Source organism: Falco naumanni, chromosome 1 (genome assembly GCF_017639655.2).
Source record: "Falco naumanni isolate bFalNau1 chromosome 1, bFalNau1.pat, whole genome shotgun sequence".
In the NCBI taxonomy this organism is placed as follows: domain Eukaryota; kingdom Metazoa; phylum Chordata; class Aves; order Falconiformes; family Falconidae; genus Falco; species Falco naumanni.
In genome coordinates, this window is record NC_054054.1 from 67,946,659 (window position 1) to 67,965,854 (window position 19,196).

Consider the following 19,196-nt stretch of genomic DNA (forward strand, 5'->3'; position numbering starts at 1 on the left):
TGTCTTCGGAGTTTGCCAGGCACTTTGAAAAGATGGAGATAAGTGGATGGGCATCTGTGTGCTCTCATTGTTTTGTGACCATTTAAGGAGCTGTGAGCTGAAATGAGCCGTATGACTATTTGTTTTTCCTTCAGCCTTGTTCTTGAAAAAGTAGTGTTGGGGAGAGTGAAGATAGGGTTCCCCTAGCTTATCTGGCTAAGATACATGGTTCAGAAAAGAAAAAAAGTCATAATTTTAAGAGCTTGGAAGGTGAGCTTTTCATAAGGAATTAAAAAAAAACCCCGAACCCAAAACAAAACAAAACCAAAACCCCCTGAAAACCTGAAATACTGTGACTTTACTTCTTAAAAGAGATGTTAAAAATTCAAAACCTGGCTGCTTAATATGCATATTTTAAGAAGCGCTGCAACTCTAAGGGGCTGTGGTCCTGTTGTACTAGCTACCATGGAACCTAAACTATACCCTGCCCAGTGCAGTGTGCTGCTCTTTTGGACTGTGATGGTGCAAGGCATGTCATCTGTGGGGAATTCTTTGTAAGACAGGGTCGTAGAAAGATAAGCTAAGGTCAAAGAGATCATGAAAATTGCTAAAGAAGGGAGCTCTGGCTTCCTTGTTACTGAAATATGTATTGACTTCCTCCAAATTTTATTTGGACAAAGGACAGTTCGTGAGGGAATTCTATGCCACTTTTCTATTTAGTGGCAATTTATTTAGCAAAATAAGTACTTACTTTTAAGTAGGGTGAAAATGTTAGTCCATCGGCCTCTCATGTGACACATTTGATCCTAATGAAAGATGAATATTTTGCAGTCTAGTCAGCAGGTCAGATTAAAGCACAGATTTTCCCATCTACCTATGTGGACCTCAGGGCAAAGCTGACTGAGGTCATAAGTGAAAGCCAATTTGCAAGTCCATGTCCTTAACTGATGGTTGTAAGTCACTACGTTTGTTGAAATACAGTTCCTTGTTCTGGAGTGTACCAGGATTTCCTAACATCTCAAATAGATACAGGTTTGATATTTTAAAGGCAGTGGTATTGCCAGAGAAACTACACTATGAGTAGCTTTCACTTGATCAGCTCTCAGCTTTTATCTATTGCTATAATTCCTGGAACTTATAAGTAAAGGTATTTTGTCCAGCTTGCCCTGATAGATTGACTGTTTTGTGTCTGGGATAGTGTTTTTACGTTGGTTATAAAGGAAAAACAGATTTAGAGTTTGGGCACTAGAGGAACTTCAAGAGTCTGCTTGCTAGGTTGTGGGTACTTGGCCTCTTCAGAACAGCTGCTTAAGTTCATTTCACTTCTCTCTGTTTCTTGTGGGTGATGAGTAAAATCTCTCGGGGGGAGAGAGGCAGAGAGAGAATGAAGAGACATCGGGGTTCATAGCCTCAGCTGTTGGAGTTCATCACCCAAATCAGATAACTAGGATTCTCTTCTGAGTTTCCCACAGTGTGTTCTTCCTGCCAGCCTACAAGGTCATATGTATAATTGGGTATTGCAGTGAACTTCAGTCTAAATCTGCTCTGGTCATGTGAATAGTAATCTGAAAAGTGACTTCTGTTGAGCCTGAGAAGTCTATCAACCTGCAGTGAGACAGAGCTCTTCAACACTTCTTTGATTTTCACTGCCAGGAGTTGTTGCACCACTACAAAATACAAGCAGGGTAGTTGACAGCTGGGTTTTCTGAGTGATGGCTGCTCTCTCTGGAGATAGTTCAATAAGCCCAATACCACAGATTTGCAGCTGTATGTTGTAGACAGAATGGTTTGACTGGCTGATTGTAACAGTAGACGGTAGGGCAATGACACAGGTCCTCCTTGTTCCTTGGTAGAAGTGACAGTGATTTGGGCCTTGTGTACCTCAAGGAGTCTACCTGCCTTCAACGTGTCACCTTCTCCTACACACTTGTATGGGCACAGCCTGCATTCTTCATTGCCTGGCTTCCCAGGTTGTACTGAGGCATGCTGAAATGGGCTATACAAAACCACTATAAGACACAGGGTCTGCAGTCCTGCAACGCCGTCTAGGTTTAATTTCCTATCCTGCTATAATTCTTTATAGCAGTTACCACTCATAAATTATTGTGATGCAACAATGTCACTACTTTTTAATGGCTCCTCAGCTGGCATGAATTGGAAAAACCCAAGCAATGAAGTGGGATGACACCAATTTGTACCAAGTGTGGATTTGGCCACTATGCTCATTCTGGCTTTGAGCTGGAAGCTGTATGAAGTATGTCTTTTCCAGATTGCAAAGTGTGGCATTTCTCCGTATCATTACGTCTGCTAGGTCTAGTGGGTAGAGCTCTGTTTACGATAGCTGGAAATTTATATGGAGAAGGATAGGTTCAAAAGGTCTGCAAACATCAGAGTAGAATTTGAGTAATGGCCTCTTGTGGTTTTCCTGTGTAATGGTACTGTTTTTATAGGCATTTAAACTATGGGGGGAAAAAAAAGTCAGGCTTGTGTTTAGATGACTTTTAACATTTTTTTCAAGCAATAAGTTTGATTTTGTTCAGCAAAACTCAGTTATTTTTCAGAAGCTTAGATGCTGAAGAAGATGAGTAAGATACACCGCAGAATTCTAGAAAAAGGTATTTTCAAATTAAAATAACAATGAAGTGTGCCTTATTTCATAAACTTACATGAACATTAATCTTTCTTGAATTTGATACCAGCTTTTTGGTCTACAAGGAACCTCTCTTAAAGTGACTGGGGGTTAATATAATACTGTGTTATCAAACTTCAGTAGTTACCTGCTTTGACACCTAATTCAGAAGCTTACCTCATTATGTGTGCTTAATCACACTTCTAACCATAAGCCTATAGTAAATCCCACTGCTGTTACTGGGGGGTTTACCACTTGTGAGCATTACCTTGGATTATTTTGAGTTATGAAGTTCTCATAGTTCTGGATGTCTTTTTCAGCGATCGGGTATTGCCTCTTCAGACTGCAACATTACTGTTTTGGTGTGGGGAGTTTTGTAAAGGTGCAAGATATCAAGGCCAAGATGAATATTCTGAAGGAGGAAGGTTATTATTTTTTTTTTCCTTATGATAGTGTAATGTTTCCTGTAATTAATCTGCTTACCTGGCTGCTAAACAAATAAATGTGCTACAACTTATTTTTGGCACAGGCACAGTGTGGTTAGGGGCACTAGCCATACTCTGACATGAGCTGGCATTCTGACACCTTTTGGCTGTTTTTGCAGCTCTGATGAGACCCATACGTTATCCCAGAAGGGGCAGTTATATCCACTGGATTTTCAGGGGAGCCCTTGCTGTGCAGGTTGCCATTTCTCTCCTCCATGTAGCTTCAAAGTAGGAATAACAGACAGGAGGGCAAACCATTACAGCAATAGCACGTGTTGTGCCTGTTTAAGGTTAGTAACAGCATGATGTCCTACCCTGATTCTGGCTTTAGTATCATAGGAGAACTGATGGTGCACAGCCCTTCCAAAAGTTCAGAGCCCTAAATGGCTATTGCGCTCCCCCTATTGCAGCCTAGATAAGGTAGTCAACCTTGAGCTTCCAAAGTGCTTGCCCTCAAAAGTATACAGGTTTTAGTGTTACAGGAGGGCAGAAACTGGCCTTTTAGCTTGGGGGTTAGGGGTGACTAACATCTCATTCTGGTTTTAAAAAAATAAAATAAAGGCAAAAAAAAGCATCCATGTCCAACACTGACTTTGCGCAGTTTGGCTACTCTTCATATAGCTCAATGTCTTCAACAGATGCTTGCTTGCAAAAGGACCAAACAGTGTAGAAATCTGTCTCATACTTGGAGATAACAATGTAAGCATGTGCCTACTTGAAGCCTGTGGTGAAAGAGGTCTCTTTACCCAGAATTCATACCCAAAAGTGTCCCTGTTTTCTTTTCTCCTTGCTTTGGGAAGTCATCTTGTACTGAATGTGGAATCTGCATTTCACATGATGGAGTATGGCCCTGAAGTTACTGTATCTCGATCCTGCTGAGCTTCCCAAGTAACATTAGTTTTTCCCCAAATATGACATTGAAGCCTGTTCAGTCTGTACTTTAAGTAGTCATGACTGGTTCTAGTTATAAAAGTACCAGTATTGCACTTGTATACTAGACAACCAAGGTCTGTGCAGGAGAATTATTTTCTGCTCAGCATTGTAACACCTCATTAGAGTGGGGATGTGGTCCCCAGACTACATGCCAGTACACCCATTTTATTTCAGTGCCAAGAAAGAAGAGAAAAAAACCTAAGCTGCCTTATTGAGAAAATTCTGGAAGCACCACCTGACTTTGTACAGAAGAAAGATGTCAACAGGCATTCTGGACCTGTTAGTGCAATTTCCAAATAAAACCAGACATTCCTAAACTGATAATACATTATCTGCTGAATATTTAGTTCACTATGATCCTACAAGCAATATTCCTTTAAGTTTTACATCTGGAACTGAGCTATTTGCTTGGCCACAGGACCCCAAAAGCCAAGAAAACCACAGCCTGCCCTCTCTAGGGTGTGTTTGAAAAGGGCAGGACAATGAAACATCATATCCTGACTTCTGCAGAGATTTTGTGCTTAATCCTTCCAGTTTTGCCATAGTTTGGTTGTGGTCTGTCTGGAAGAGGCCATTGCAGGTCAGCTTTAGAACATTTGATTGTTTTGCCACCTTTACTCTTAGAAAGTTAATTTCCTATATCCATAAACATGTGAAGGGCCAGTTACTGTAAAACCCCTGAAGAACAACTGTCTCATATGTAGCCTGTAGCCTGCGTCATTTTAAAGGAAGTTATCATCATTGGAGCAAATTCCAAGCAGCAAACTCAACATGGTACACTGGTCTTGGTGCAGAGTTTGCTAGGGTCAAACCCTTCTTTTCTCTCTCTTCTGTTCTTCTGACGACATGATGGTGAGGGCACAGCAAGGCTGGCACTGAGAAAATAGAGGTCTTGTAGAGGACCTCCCATGTATCTGTTAGAGATGAGGTCGCTAGACAGGTGAACTCTCAAGTGGAAATAGGATGCCAGGAAGCGAATGGAGAGATACAAAAAACTGGCTTCACCGATAAATTGGGAAAGAGAACTCATACCTCGGGGGAAGGGCCCACAAATTCTTTGCCCAGTGCTTTACAGGAATGTAAAATTCTGGTGGTGTTGGTCTTTTTTGGCATCTTGTTATCAGCAGCCTTCTCTTCATCTGTTGTCCCTTAGTACAACATAAAACTGGCTTGGTATTTAGTCTAAAAAGCTTAATTTATGAACAATCACCAATTAGCCAGAAAGTGTGACAGCTTTTTTATTTGCTTTTAAATAGTCCATGCATTTCCTAATCTCTGCAATAGGGCTGTCATGCTGAAAGAGCCAGACACACAAACTGAGTCAGAAAATGAAGTGGAACCTACTCTTGCCTTTCTCTCATAAAAAATATGTGCTTTTAATATAGAACATGGCCAACTCCATGTAAGCATAGAAAGGGCAAGGAGGGGTGCAGCCTTTGTAAATAGCTCAGAACTGATGGTGGACTCCCCAGAGATGGTGGATGGAGCAGAGTCTAGCACCTAACGTGCAAGATAAGATTCTGAATTCTTGAAGTACCAGTAACAGCAACAACCCAACATTTTGTCTAAACTGCTCCTCCTGCAGCTATACTTGCACCTTAGCTAAAGAGATGCAGGAGATGGAAGAAGAGGAGAAGTAATATATCTAATCTTCAGGATTTATTTTTTAAATTGTTTTTATGTTTTCAGCAGATGTGACATCTAAATGTTTTGCAGCTCAAGTCTTACATAATAGAGTATCAGAGAGGGATAGCAAAAGGGGGAAAAAGTTGTAGTATGAACGTGCTATATGGAAGTTTGAATCAGGATTTAGTTTCTGAAGTCCAAAGGAGATGTAGCAAATGCTTGGGATCGTGACAACATATCAGCAGTCTCAGATGACCATGGTATAACCAGGATGACACCAACACGCATAGTTTAACCGTACAGGGCTTTGAAATCAGTAGCACTGGCTGGAGCTGTCCAAACAGTTGTTGTGTCAGGTGCAGCTGGGGCCAGTCACGGCAGGTTGCGTGGAAAGCAGTCTGTGACGTGGTGAAGGATGTGTTTTTGCCAGTTTGGAGGAATTCCAAAATCAGCTGCCCAGCCCATGAAGCTGTTAGGGTACAGATGGTGACTGTTGCCTTTGGTGGTCACAGTGTAGTGAATGTTAACTTGCAATGAATGGGAAGTGCTAACAAGGTATGAGGAAATGACAAGAACGTGCTTGTAGCAGGGTGGAAGAACATGTTCTTGGGTTGTCGAACAAAATATTTATTCTTGTAAATTAGATGAATCTCTACAGCAAGCCATAAGTTAATCATGCTGCAATGTATTTAAAGAAATAAAAAGTCCAAGGGCTTGTCAAAACCAAGACAGAAAGATCCCTGGAACAAAGGCAAGTTCACAATTTTTGGAGCTCTGAACACAGAGCCATCTGTCAATGCATAACATACAGTGGAAGAAGCAACAACAAAAAAATTATCCCAAGCCCTTATGGGTTGGGGTGTATCTTTTAATAGAATGTTAATACTATGACCATTCTTGCTACTCCACTGGACTTGTATTACACCGTCTATTCTAGCACTGTGCTGGTCTTCTGTGGCCCGTAGAAAGATTGGAGTAGTTACAAAGCTCCTGCAGGTTGCCTGTCTGTGTCAGTTAAAGTACCTAATAAAACTGCAAAGCTTGCTATGCCTGAGTTATGGTAATTCATGGAAATATGTCAGACTGATTCTATTCCAAAAAGTAGCATTGAGATGCTAAGAGTGTGCCTACATACTCAACTTAATGTTGAACCAGGGATTTGCATCAATTCCAAAGCATCTAAATACACTGTCCTGCTCTTCAGGGTTGCTATTTACACTGTTTGAATTTAGCAATTCTTCTGTTGGTTCCAACTGTTCTGAAGAATCAGGCTGGTTTTATTTAAGTCTGTCAAGGTTTCTTTAATTAAAAATGGCTACAGGTTCAGGATGTTAAACATTCAAAAACAAAACAAAAAAAACCCAAAGCCCCTCTTAGGTTAAAAACTCATTTTAACCTCAAACAAATGCGATTTCATGACCAGATTTTCAACAGTGTTTGGGATCACCAGACTTCACCTCCTGCAGTTATGGATGGATTTGTCATAAATGCTCATGTGTAGGAAGGCAGTTAATGGTGGGATTTTCCAAGTTAGACTGGTCTAACCAGTTTGAAGGGCTTGCAGTAATGGCATAGGGTAGTATGATGTGACCTATCGCAAAAGCCAGTATCTTAGATTGCTTGTTTGGAAGCATCTCTTTGATTCACTTCTGCCTTCCTGGGTGGATGGTGTTGGTGATACATGAAAACTTTCAGGACATAAAACTTTTTCATCTGGATCTGCAAGACTGATGATACTAGCTATAATGTTTTAAGTACATTTCATATATTCTTGATTTTGAGGCTTCATGGTTTTTTGTGAATGCTTAGCTTTCCTTCAAAGATAAAGGGCACCACTGACTAAGTTGAAGTTGGCTTTGTGGAATCTTGCTTTTTCCCTTTGCATTATTTATAAAGTTAGTTTTGATGACTTTTTGCAGTCAACAGTATGTGTAGTAGATGCATGCAGACTCTGCTGGCACCATAATTAAACAATGAATTGTATTATCTGGCACACCAAGCTCTGAAGTTTTAAATTATTCAGAAACATTTTTGTTGTGAGCTGGCGCATTCTCATTAGCATGGATCTGGTCAGCCAGGATGAATCAGTCATGCAGGGAAAATTTGCGAACTGCTAGGCTTGTCACCTCCTGTTAACTCAGAAGGGAAACTTGGCCTGAAGTAAGTCTCGACTGAGGAGTGTGTGGACAGTATTGATAGCAGATGGTACCCACTCCATTAGCCCTGAAGGAACTCGATTACGCATTGATGGGGTAGGCTGAGGAATGAGGACATGGATAGAAGGTCTTGTTACTCATATGAATATGAAGAGATAAAAAGATAACTTGCTGCCTTGTACTGCTGAAGAATAACAGTACAAGTTTCAGTGATGTAGGCACCTGTCACTGACTGCCTGAATACAGGGCTACAGTGGAGAAAAATCACAAGCACAACTGTGCTTTGCGTGCTTAATTCCTCCTAAAATATTTTTCTGGAGTTGAAGAGAATATTCAACCTTTTTTAGAAAAAGATTGCTTAGTGTTTTTATTGCTTTAAGTTTGAAAGAAATCCCTTTTATTCTCTTAACTTCTACCTAAAGCAAGCACTTTCTTGTTTGTTTTTGTCAAGGAAACAAGAGCTCACTAGCCAAGTCTAACTTACATTTGCATGAAAATTAGGAGCATCACAACTAGGAAACAAACAGCAAGGCTTTTTTGTTTTGGTGCTGGCTCTCATGGTGCATAGGGACGTTGGTATGTAGGATGAAATTTTGGTCATGTTGAAGTCAAGAGGGTTTTCACAATGATTTAAAGGCAGGGGGGAAAATCAGGATTTCATCCCAGATATTACTGTCCCCAAGGACTTCCAGGCCTTTCAACTAATTGAGTCATAAGGATGAGAAAAGAATGGTTTGTGTGTAAGATGTGTAATACTGTAGAATATAATTATTCTTTTGTATGGTATTTTGGCTTGCTTTGAATGAAATGGTGAAGATCAGAATTTTTTATACCCCATCCTTTTTTTTTTTTTTTTTCTTCTTTAGATTTTGTTTGGTAAAGCTACACCTGCAAATAAGTGAGACTTAATGTATGTTTGATGGCTGACTTTAACAAAGCTTGATGTTTTATCAGCAAATTAAAGCATGAAATTTAGTCTTTATTTTTCTTCAGCAAATAATATTTCTGTGTTGCAGAGTTGTGGCAGTGTCCCACAAATGAATTTTTGGTCTGTTGTCTAAACTTTGCTTACACTTTATTTCAGGTTACATAGGGAGCAATTAAATGCCTTTTTCTACAACACTATCAGAGGCTATAGAAATATTTTTCAGGACCCTGATCAGGATCACAGGAGAGAGTGGAAGCTATGTTAAATAAGCCAAGAAGTTTTTGTAGGGGTTGTCTAAATAGGTAGGAGCCAAGTCACAGGTTCAAAGGTAATAGAAAACCCATGGAAGGCAAAATGGAAGGACTAAAGTAAGGCAGTGGCTTGACCATGCATCTGTGGAAGGGGCTGACTTTGCAATTTGCAAGGGGTGGAAACTAGGCTTGAATTTCTCACCTCTTATGCTTCTATTTCTTAAATTTCATTGGTTATAGTAGTGAAAATAAACAGAAAGGTACCAAAGAAACAGCCAACTTAGTAGTCACGTACTTCTCTTTACTTTGGTATAGCCTAACAATATCCTAGGCTTTGACTAGTTTCTTGAGCCAATAAGCAACTGTATACATATTACTATTAAAAAAAAGTTAGTATTCAGATTATTTTGGTGGTCTGTAATACCTCAGATGCTTCTTTCAATGTACCCAGAATGGAGAATAATCATCACTTCTCAGACACTGCAAGTGGTTGCTAGAGAGTATTGCAAATGGCAATCTTCCTAATTTGAAGAAAAGGATAAAATTCCATAATGGTGATTTGGCAGGCTGAGGTAACCTCAAATCTGAGTTGCCAAACTAAAGTCTGTTTTTAATAGGAAGAGATAAACTCAAAGCAAAAAACCAGCAGAAAACTTTTATTAAGTGTCCACACCAGAAAATGTGGTATTGCTGATCATAACTGGATTTGAAAATAGTAAACTATTGCTATCTTAAAAGACAATACTCATAAATAGGGCAATATCAATATTCAGTCTGTCCAGCTTAATGTAACGGTGCATGTATTTAAAGCCATAGATTTGTATTACACAACTCTGTCAAATATCTGACTTGTGTGTCTCATAGTGATTTTCATACAGAACCCCTGAGCAACTGATCACCTATTACAGCTCCATTGCCATGAAATTAAATTAATGCTTCCAGATGAATAAGCAAAAAACTTCAGACAAAATCTCATATGACCTTGGGGTTTTTATCATTCCACTTCTTGTCCCGCTTCTAAGGTCTAGGAGCAGTCACTAGGTCAAGGCAGCAAAAAACTGTTCAGCTAGTTGATGGAGCCAGAAGTGTTCTTGGTGTGTTTCAGGGGAGCATTTTTAAATGTTTTTCTAGAACATCTTGGCAATTTCATGTGCAGTAAACACTGACAGCTGTTCTGCAACTCTGTAAAATGCTTTCATAGCGGAAGAACGTAACTCTACTGAACACTACATGAATTGTACACTCTTTGTAAGACAGGGTTTTTTTCCCCACGCATATGGATATTGAAGAGAGCTGATAGCACGCACTTGCCTGTAATGATGAGTGACCAGTTCTTTGGTTTCCAAGGGCTAAACTCCATGTTCAGGATTGATTCCAAGGGATATTAAGATCCTGTAAGATGTTACGAGTTCAATGAGTGCGTTTGTCTTATTGTACATATGGTTACTGGTAATATCTAGTGCTGTTTCTTTCAGAGAAGCATGAAAATAATAAAATAGGTGTGTGAGTACTCATGCAGGGTAAGGATTAGGCTAAAAATCAATATTGTGGTTGAACTAAGTACTGCAAGTACATAACAAAGGAGATATGTTACTATTATGAAAGCGTCGTGGATGGCTAAATCTTTATTGGATATGTGAGTACATAATTCAGAAGGCTCCTCTGACCTTTAGTTTGGCTGTAGACCCTTTTGTTATATTAAGCATAAATATATTAGAGATATGGAGAGAATAAAGAAGAGAGAACACTTTTTGCTACATAAAATAACATGACTTTTCATTTAAGCATCAATCATTCTCAGTGCATTAACTACATTTTATCAGATTGCTTGACCTTTGCTGTCAAGGGAGTAAATGCAATTTTACTTCTCCATAATGAAAATAACATCAGGAAATATATGCAAGAATGCTTGTTTAATTTCCTCCTCCCTGCTTTCTTTCTCTGGAAAATTATGAACTGTTGTCTCAGTCCTATGAAACATATTTTGCTTGGTCTTGACTTTAAAACACGAACACATTTGTTTTTACTTCAGGATAAAACAAATTAAGTTGGTATTAAATGAGGTAATCAAATTTTTATCTTTCACTATTCAGTGAGTGGAGTTAAATTACTGCTTAGTTGTACATGTTTAATATTTCTAGATTTAGGTAAATGTGTGTGTCTGTATATGCGTTTTATCTTCAACAAATTAATATAAACAAGGTAAAGTAATATTAGTTAATGGTAAATTAAATTAAGTGATGATTCTGTGTTCTAGCACTAAGTTTCTGTGTTTCTGTTCCTGCATAGGAATATATCTGAGAAAATCTGAGAGCAAACTGAGACAATATGAACTCATCCATCTTGACTTCGGGCAATTGAGAGAATCTTGAAATAAAGATACAATTAAAATTAAAAGGGAGAATGCTAAAACAGTTTCAGGCTGTTCAGGCAAGTGAGGCAGGAAATCTGGTAGAGGAGATGCTTTTGGAAAAGTCATGCAGAAAATACCAAGAATAGCTAGTGATAAAGAGAAGCAAACGTGTTATGGAGTCCTGATATTGTATGGTCCATCAAGAGCAGAATCAATTAAAATGACCCATCTCACTGCTCCTCGCAAAACACCTTCTTGGGGAATGGCTCTTGCAGTACCAGGCAATTACCAGGGAAGGCAAAATATCCGTTCACTAAACACAGTACAGATGTATACTGGGCAACTTCTGGTGCTAGCAAGTGAATGAGAAGTGCAAGAAGGACAATTCAGATGGTGAGAGAAAGTTTTACTCTGAAGAACATGTTGTAAGTATGTTTGACATGGTGATTTAGTATTAGTTAGCAAATACACGATGCAGAGACTAACATCTACTTAATGGGCAAATGTAAGATACCCAACAGACTAAGAACAACGTAAGAAAATGGACAATGTAGGACGAACAGCTAATATTCTGTCAAATGCATTAAGTGATTGAATAATCTCAAGGAAAATCGTAGATGTAGTATTACTAATTGTGATGGGTTAACCTTAGCAGCAAAGTGCCCACTTAGCCACTCTCCCCCTCACTCATCAGTGGAAAGGGAAAAAAGGAAAAAGTCAGAAATGAGAGAACTTGTGGGTCAAGATAAAGGTAGGGAGATTGCTTATAAATTACTGTCCTGGGCCGAAAGAGGACTTGGGTAAATTTACCTTGCTGCTAGTTAAAATTGATTTGGGTAATAAGAAACAAATAAACATTAACCTTCCCCTCCTATCCCCTGACTCAACTTCACTCCTTTACTTCACACTCCTCTACCTGCCCCAGGTGGCACAGGTGGGATATAGTCAGTATAAAGCAGTTCCTCTCTCCTGCTCCTTCCCTCACAATTTTCACCTGCTCCAGCACAGTTCCTCTCCACAGGCCACATTTCTTTCAGGAAATATCCACCTGCTTTGGCATGAGGTCCTCCATGGATGTGGATATCTGCTCTGGTATCACCTCCTCTTCTTTAATTTTGTTCTTGCTGTTGCCCCTCGTTTTTTTCATAGGTTTTTTTTAATTCTCCTCTGCCTCCATGACATTTTCTGCCCTTTCTCAGAGGTGTCACCAGCTTGGCTGAGGGGCTCTGCCGTGCCCTGTGGTGGGTCCACTGGTGTTCACTAGACTCAGCTTTTTCAGGCATGGGGCAGCCCTTGGCTTACTGGGGCCACCCCTGCAGCCTCCCACTGCCAGCCACCTGGGCACTTGTGCTTAGTTCTGTGTCATTGACTCAGAAATTATATTTTGAAAAACTGAAAGGGAATACGCAGTAATGAACACTATTGTACTTTTTTTGTTGTTAGCGTACACCCATTTTGTGGCTAAGTGGTAGAGGGGAAAGGAAGAGTGTTTTGTGTCAAAGTAAAGAAAATTTTTGTTATTGTAGATACACTATAAAGTAAATGGTTTTGGCATTGTATTACTCTTAGTTTTACTGTTTTACTGATGACAGAAGGACTCGTAACTCAGAAGAAGACTTCCACCTTAAGCAAGTTATGTGGTCTTGTAGTCAGTCCCTCATGCATGAACTGACAAGAGTGTTTTCACTTGCAGGCACTCATAATTTTATTCTGCTTGTTTATTTTGTGATATTTCCCTCAAGATAGTTTCTAACACTCCAGATGCTCTGCACAAAACTTTAAGAAATAGTAATGTCATTTTGAGGATCACTCAGCTTCTGCTTAAGCTGCACTTTGTAGACAAAACCTCAGTGCAGAATGGGTGCTCAGGTGGCAGCACATTTATGAAAAAGCTCTGTTTTATGGACTTCATTTTTGTTTTTCTGTAGATACCAAACAAGAGGCAACATATTGGTGGTCTGGTTTTGGAAAATACAGGAAGTGTTTATTTCTGTCCTGATAGCCTCTTACTCTGGTAGGGTAACAACCTTCACAAACCAGGAACCTGCCAGGTATGAACATCCCAGGCAGGGTGGTGAACTTTCCACTGCCCATTCTTGCTTCTTTGTGTCAATAAACTACAACACCGTTCGGTGTCAGCCAGCTTTCCTAAACCACATCACACTACAGCCTTGCGTGTCCTCTGTCTACATCTGTACAGTTGTATGTCTCTGTGGAAAAAAAGAATGAGAAGAATTACATGGTGGTAGAGATATAAAAAGCTTTATTAACGAGAGCTTCAGAGATTATTTAGCTGTATATAATTTGTTATAGTTTAACTCATAACAGGTGAATGTTTGTCATTCTAGAAGAGTGCCTGTTAAGCCTCTATATGATGTAATGGCATTATATGTATGTCATAGATGTTACAAAAGATCCCAGGATTTCATGGATCTGTGAACATTGTAATGGGACTATTTCTTGTGTCTGGCTATAATTTCTAAATTAATTCAAGGAAAGGGCAAAGAAGTCTATACGCTGCTTCTCTGGACTAAAGATTCCTCAGGTCTCCAAGAGTCTGGGGTTTTCTGTACAGGTTCAAATCCTGAACAGTTTATGGCCTGTGAGCAGCAGCCCACATCTCAGGAAGCTACAGTCTGTAACCATCCACCTCTTCAACTGTAGTGGAAGATATGTCAGGCAGAGAAAACATTGCTTTTTTTTTGTAATCTTGCAGAAGCAGTTACTGTGGACATTATCTGTGAAACGTAGGTGTAGCTGAGGGCAGTGTTCTAGCAGGAGAACACACCATATCTGTGTGCAGATGGGGCTTTATGGTCCCTATTTTCAGGATGCATTTAGACCTATAAGTTTTTCCCACAGAGGTAGAACAGGTTCAGTAGATCGTGTCTATTGATGTTTGTGTCTGCCTAGATGGGCTTCCTAGTAGATGATACACAGTACGTACTCCTTAGTCAACATAAGGTTGGTAACTCCAAGAACCAATGGCGACCTAATAATAAATCTGTGTAGTCTGCTGCCAGATGTGCTTTGAGAAGGGAGTACTGGATGGGAAACATGACTGTATCAGTTTCCCTTCCCCTTTCCCCTACAATTTCTGCTCTGATTAGATAGCTACTTCTCTCCCTGCTCTGGTACGCAGAACCCAAATAAATTCTAGAGCACAAACATATTGGTAAAATAGAGCTTAATAATTTAATTGGGAGCCAGAAACAGAAAGGATAAGAGAGTTACGCTGACCATACTTGTGACATTCTAATTTTACTGATTTTGGAGTCAAAACCAAGGTATGAAAATGGCACTATCATTCAGTGAGAAAGGGGTGTGTGTGTGAGGAACTGAAGAAGTGCATTGTGACTAGATTGGCAAAATGACGCTAATGCGTTACAGCTGTATTTAGAAGAAAATCTTTCAGGTTTTGAAAATTAGCTGGTGATGGATGGATGGAGGCTGTGGCAATTGATATAGCAGTGGTGCCAAGTGAAACACATTTGTTACCAACAGGGAATAAAATATATGCTACTGAAACCCTTTAGCACAGCTTGGAACGTGATGTAAATGAAGTATATTTTACAATTATGCCAACAGTCATTCTCAAGAAACGGTTTCACTCTTTGATTCTTCCCCCTCCACCTCCCTTCTGCATCAGTTTGTACATACGAACAAGTTTCTGTATTATGTTTTAATAAAGAAGTATGCTCAAATTTAATAACTCTTACATTCAGACTGAGGAGGCACTGCATTCAGGGATATGCACTAGATATTCATTGAGCATCCAGACACACGAGCTCTCTTGAAGTGTTAAAAAGTCACCATCCAGTTGGTTGTGGATCATCAGTAATAGTTGACACAATTGTTTTGTGCTGTAGAAGTGCCTAGAAACTCTAGTCATAGGCGGGCAGCACTCTGTCAGGCATGGTGTGAACATGACACGAGAAGATGGTAGTTGTCCTAGAGAGCTCACAACCCAAGCTTCAGGGCTATTGTGTGCCTTTTGTTAGACTTCACTTTTTCAACAAAGGGACATCTTTTGTTGTATTTTGCAGAATTCCTCTCCTCCCATCCACCTTCCCTAGTCAGAATAGGATTAAAAGAGAGTAAATAATCTAGTGCTGTCAGATCTTGTATTTCATCACTGTTGCACCTAAATTTGAATTTAACTCCCAGTTGGTGCACTGTGTTTTGAAAAGATGGATATAGCAGGCTGAAACCAATTAAAGAACATGGTCAATCTCCTGAGCTTTGGAGAGCGAGGAATAGGAGACAGAAAGGAAGAGAAGGTCTTTTTTCACCTATACTACTTGCCTGTTCTTTTCATAGACAAAACATATACCTAATAGAAATAGTAAAATAACTCCTGACCTCAGCTTTTTAATAATAGATTGAATTTTTTAACTGCTATGAGGCATGAAGTTTATATCCAGTAGTTCTAGCGTAAAGGTAAAAGCCAGGACCAAAGCCATAGCAATGATTATGGCAGTTTCAGCAGCTTTTAAAATTTTATTCCATGGTTGGATTCTGTGTGCTCAACAGCTGTGACTTCTGTCTGTTGGTAAACATATGTTGAATTTGAATGGCTGGATAAAGCTCATGATTAAGTGCTGCACATCTCTATCATCCAAGTAATAAAGTTTCACGTGGAATGCTGTCAAAAATATGTGTCTACTGAAGGCTATTAAAATGGTACCAACGTATTTTCTCAAAGATATCCTTTAGCAATATGTATGGGTCTTATGCCCAGCAGCTATTTAAAAAAAATCACTGATAGATAGATTCAAACCTTTCAAGAGGTATGACTGAGCCTGGTCTGCAATAAAGCTTTATATTACTTAGGCTTTATTTTTACTTTGAAGAGGCTTGTTTTCTGATTAGGGCTTTGGTTTGCTCATTTACATCTGTGAAAGGGCTACATAGGATGATCTCATTTTTTTTCTGGAATTTGCTTAGCAAGAAAATATAAAGTAATACCCTTTTCTAAACAAAAGCAACATGTCAAATGGCCACGTGAACATAGAACTGGATATTGTGTTGGCTCCAGATCATGGAAATGCTACAAGCCTAACATATTCAGCATTATTTGAGCTGTCTAATGGAGGTGAGATTGAAACAATTACATACAAAATAAAAAATGAGATCTCAGTTGTTGGAGGGGAGACGGAGAACAATGGTAAGTGCCACTAGTGTGATTAAATGTCTCTTTCTTAAGGTTTGTATTAACTTACAGAGCTGTAAGAATTTGGATGGACGTGACTGTGAATGCTCTTGGCAGGGCAGAAGTATCTAAGAACTTGGAGAAGTTCCATTTGAGATTTTGTTTCTATTACTCTAAAAGTAAAAATGTAAAGGATTGGAGGATGCTTTCAGTCCCGTGCAAGTTTAGATGGTTGCAAGCTTTTAATAGTGTCTGCATGTCAGCAGTTCTGTGGGCGCTTTGTACCTAAAACTTGGTGGGGGGTGGGACCGAAGGATGTGGTACAGGGAAGTACAGGTTTATAGACATGTTCTGTCAGCATTCATCCTCATGGTAATAGTTAAATGTATCTGCTGCCATACTGATATAACTGAGCTGATTCACAAAATGAACCATAGATGCTTCACCTGGAAAAGTTAGAGGTGAAAGAGGAATAAAACATCATATAATTCCATGTTTTAAGAAAAATGAGGACTAGTTTATGGTGCAAGAGAAAGCAGAGTATGATTTTTTCCTATCACCACTTAGTCCTTCTGCTGTGGCCTTTCTGTGGAGAATTTTAGAAGCTTTTCAGCACTGTAGAAGAGGGAGGAGCTCAATCCACCAAAAATAAGAAACCAGGTGATTGAAACAATAGTACTGAGTAATGACTCATAACAGTTGAAACCAATTCTGACATTTTTTTTTCACTGTGAAGCCAGTTGTTATAGAGCAGTTTTAATCCAGTATATGAGCCAATTCATATAGACAGGTTTGGAACTACAGATGCGGAACAGAAGCAGAAAATACCAGGAGTTTAAACTTCTATAAAGGTTGACAAGACAGAGAAGAGAGCGCAGTTGATAAGGGCAGAAATCTTGAAAGGGAACCTTTTAAGCAAAGATTTCCTGAAGATAGTCCAGAGATTAAATGTTGATCTTTAGGATAAGAATCATATAATGAATCAATCTTTTAAAAAGAAAGAAACGGCTATTTTTACTTGCATATAAGAGCAAGTAAACTTTTGCACTTCAATATTTTCATGTTCAGCTTGAGTGATTTTGCATAAGGACACTACAATTACATTAGTGTTTCAAGGGTTCCGATTTCTAAATGTCATTTTCTTTTCCAAAGCAAGGAAGAACATACAAGGACTCCTTGTGTTATATACTGCTTTTAGTTGGAAGAATGTAAGATAAATCTCCTTACATTACCTGTAAGTATCATTCAAGACTAAATAAAACCAAAAAAGATAATGTATAAACTACTTTATATAGTACATATCGTTGTTGATCTTTGTCCCCATCAGGCCTGAGTGGTCAGTTAACCTTTACTTTTGTAGATTGCTTAGCATTTTTCTGTGAGAACTTAATCACCAACCTCAGAGGAAGCGAAATACTGAACTCTTGGACTGAATGCAGTATTCCATATTTCAGTGTTCTCACTTTTGCAGTGTATGGATTGTCCATTAAACTCTCCAGGTAACCTTTTTTAAATTAGTCATAAGTCGTGGAATTGCAAACTCAGAACTGTTATCACAATGGATCTAGGAAAAGGGTATTGCTGGTGGATTCTCTGACTTTAAAAAGAAGTAAAATAAAATAAAAATATCTGTGAGTGTTGCTAAGTGAATAGCAGATGCTCAGTCCTAGTAATTTCTCCAGCAGTTCCAGAGATTTTCTGCTCAGTATTTCTGGAATTCTAACAGATTTTTACTTTTTTTTTTTTTGGTTCCCCAGGGATATATTCCTTCTGAAGACCTGCTAGCAATGAAGAGGTATTTTTGAGGCATTTGCACATAGTCATTAGGTTTGCTTTGGGGCTTTTGTTATAGGATATACTTTCTGACAACAGTTACAGTGTTCTATAAACAGCAGAGAGCCTGACCTTGTGCTAGGCCATGAAACCTTTCAGTGTGCAATCATACTGTGACCTAGAGCTCCCTTAAGGCTAACAGGTGCTCTGCTCACCCTCTACGCCCAAAAAGATACTTAAGATGTAATTGTGAACAAAAATTTATCAGGCCTGATTCTGAAGTCAGTTGCACTGAAATACAGTAGATGTGAAGTACACTCCCCATGCAAATTTAGTACCCAGTGATTTCAGACCTCAGAACTGAATGTCGTGTTCACCAACATACAACATGAATTCTACAGTTAATTGCAGTTATATGTTGATTATATATAAACTTTTGGTGGCTGGGAAGAGTCAGTGCTTTACAAGGATATTCAGGGCTTCATCTGTTAATTTCGCCACCCCTTTGCAGATTAGAGAGGTTATGAAAACAAATAGGGTGGTCTTGCCAGCAACATTTCACTTAACGGTAATACTAGCAATGCCCTGTTAAGAAGTTACTGACAGCTTTCTTGGGTTGTGAACTTGTGAGCAACAACATATAGAACTTCGCCTGTGTTGTGTTAGCATAGAGGCTGGTAATTCATAAACGCTGAATTGTTCAGTTTTTGGCATGGCAAATGTTTTTGGGCTGACGGAGCAGATTGCTAATGCACTCAAAACAATAAAAGGCAATTGTCTCACTCAAGAAGAACTTGAGAACACATGCTTAATTTTCTAACAATTTCATCTTGTTAATTATCTCTTTTTCTGAAACATCTTCCTGGGAAATCAAGTTTTTTGAAGTGATACTGGGATGCTACAAGCAAAGCTCACTAGCTAGGACCCAAAG

At 39.1% G+C, this 19,196-nt stretch overlaps 1 protein-coding gene across 1 annotated transcript in view; it reads left to right on the forward strand.

Moving 5' to 3' along the window:
• The window catches only part of COL25A1 (collagen type XXV alpha 1 chain), a 309,062-nt gene that overhangs the window by 67,379 nt on the left and 222,487 nt on the right, over positions 1-19,196 (forward strand). The gene's annotated exons all lie outside the window — the stretch shown is intronic.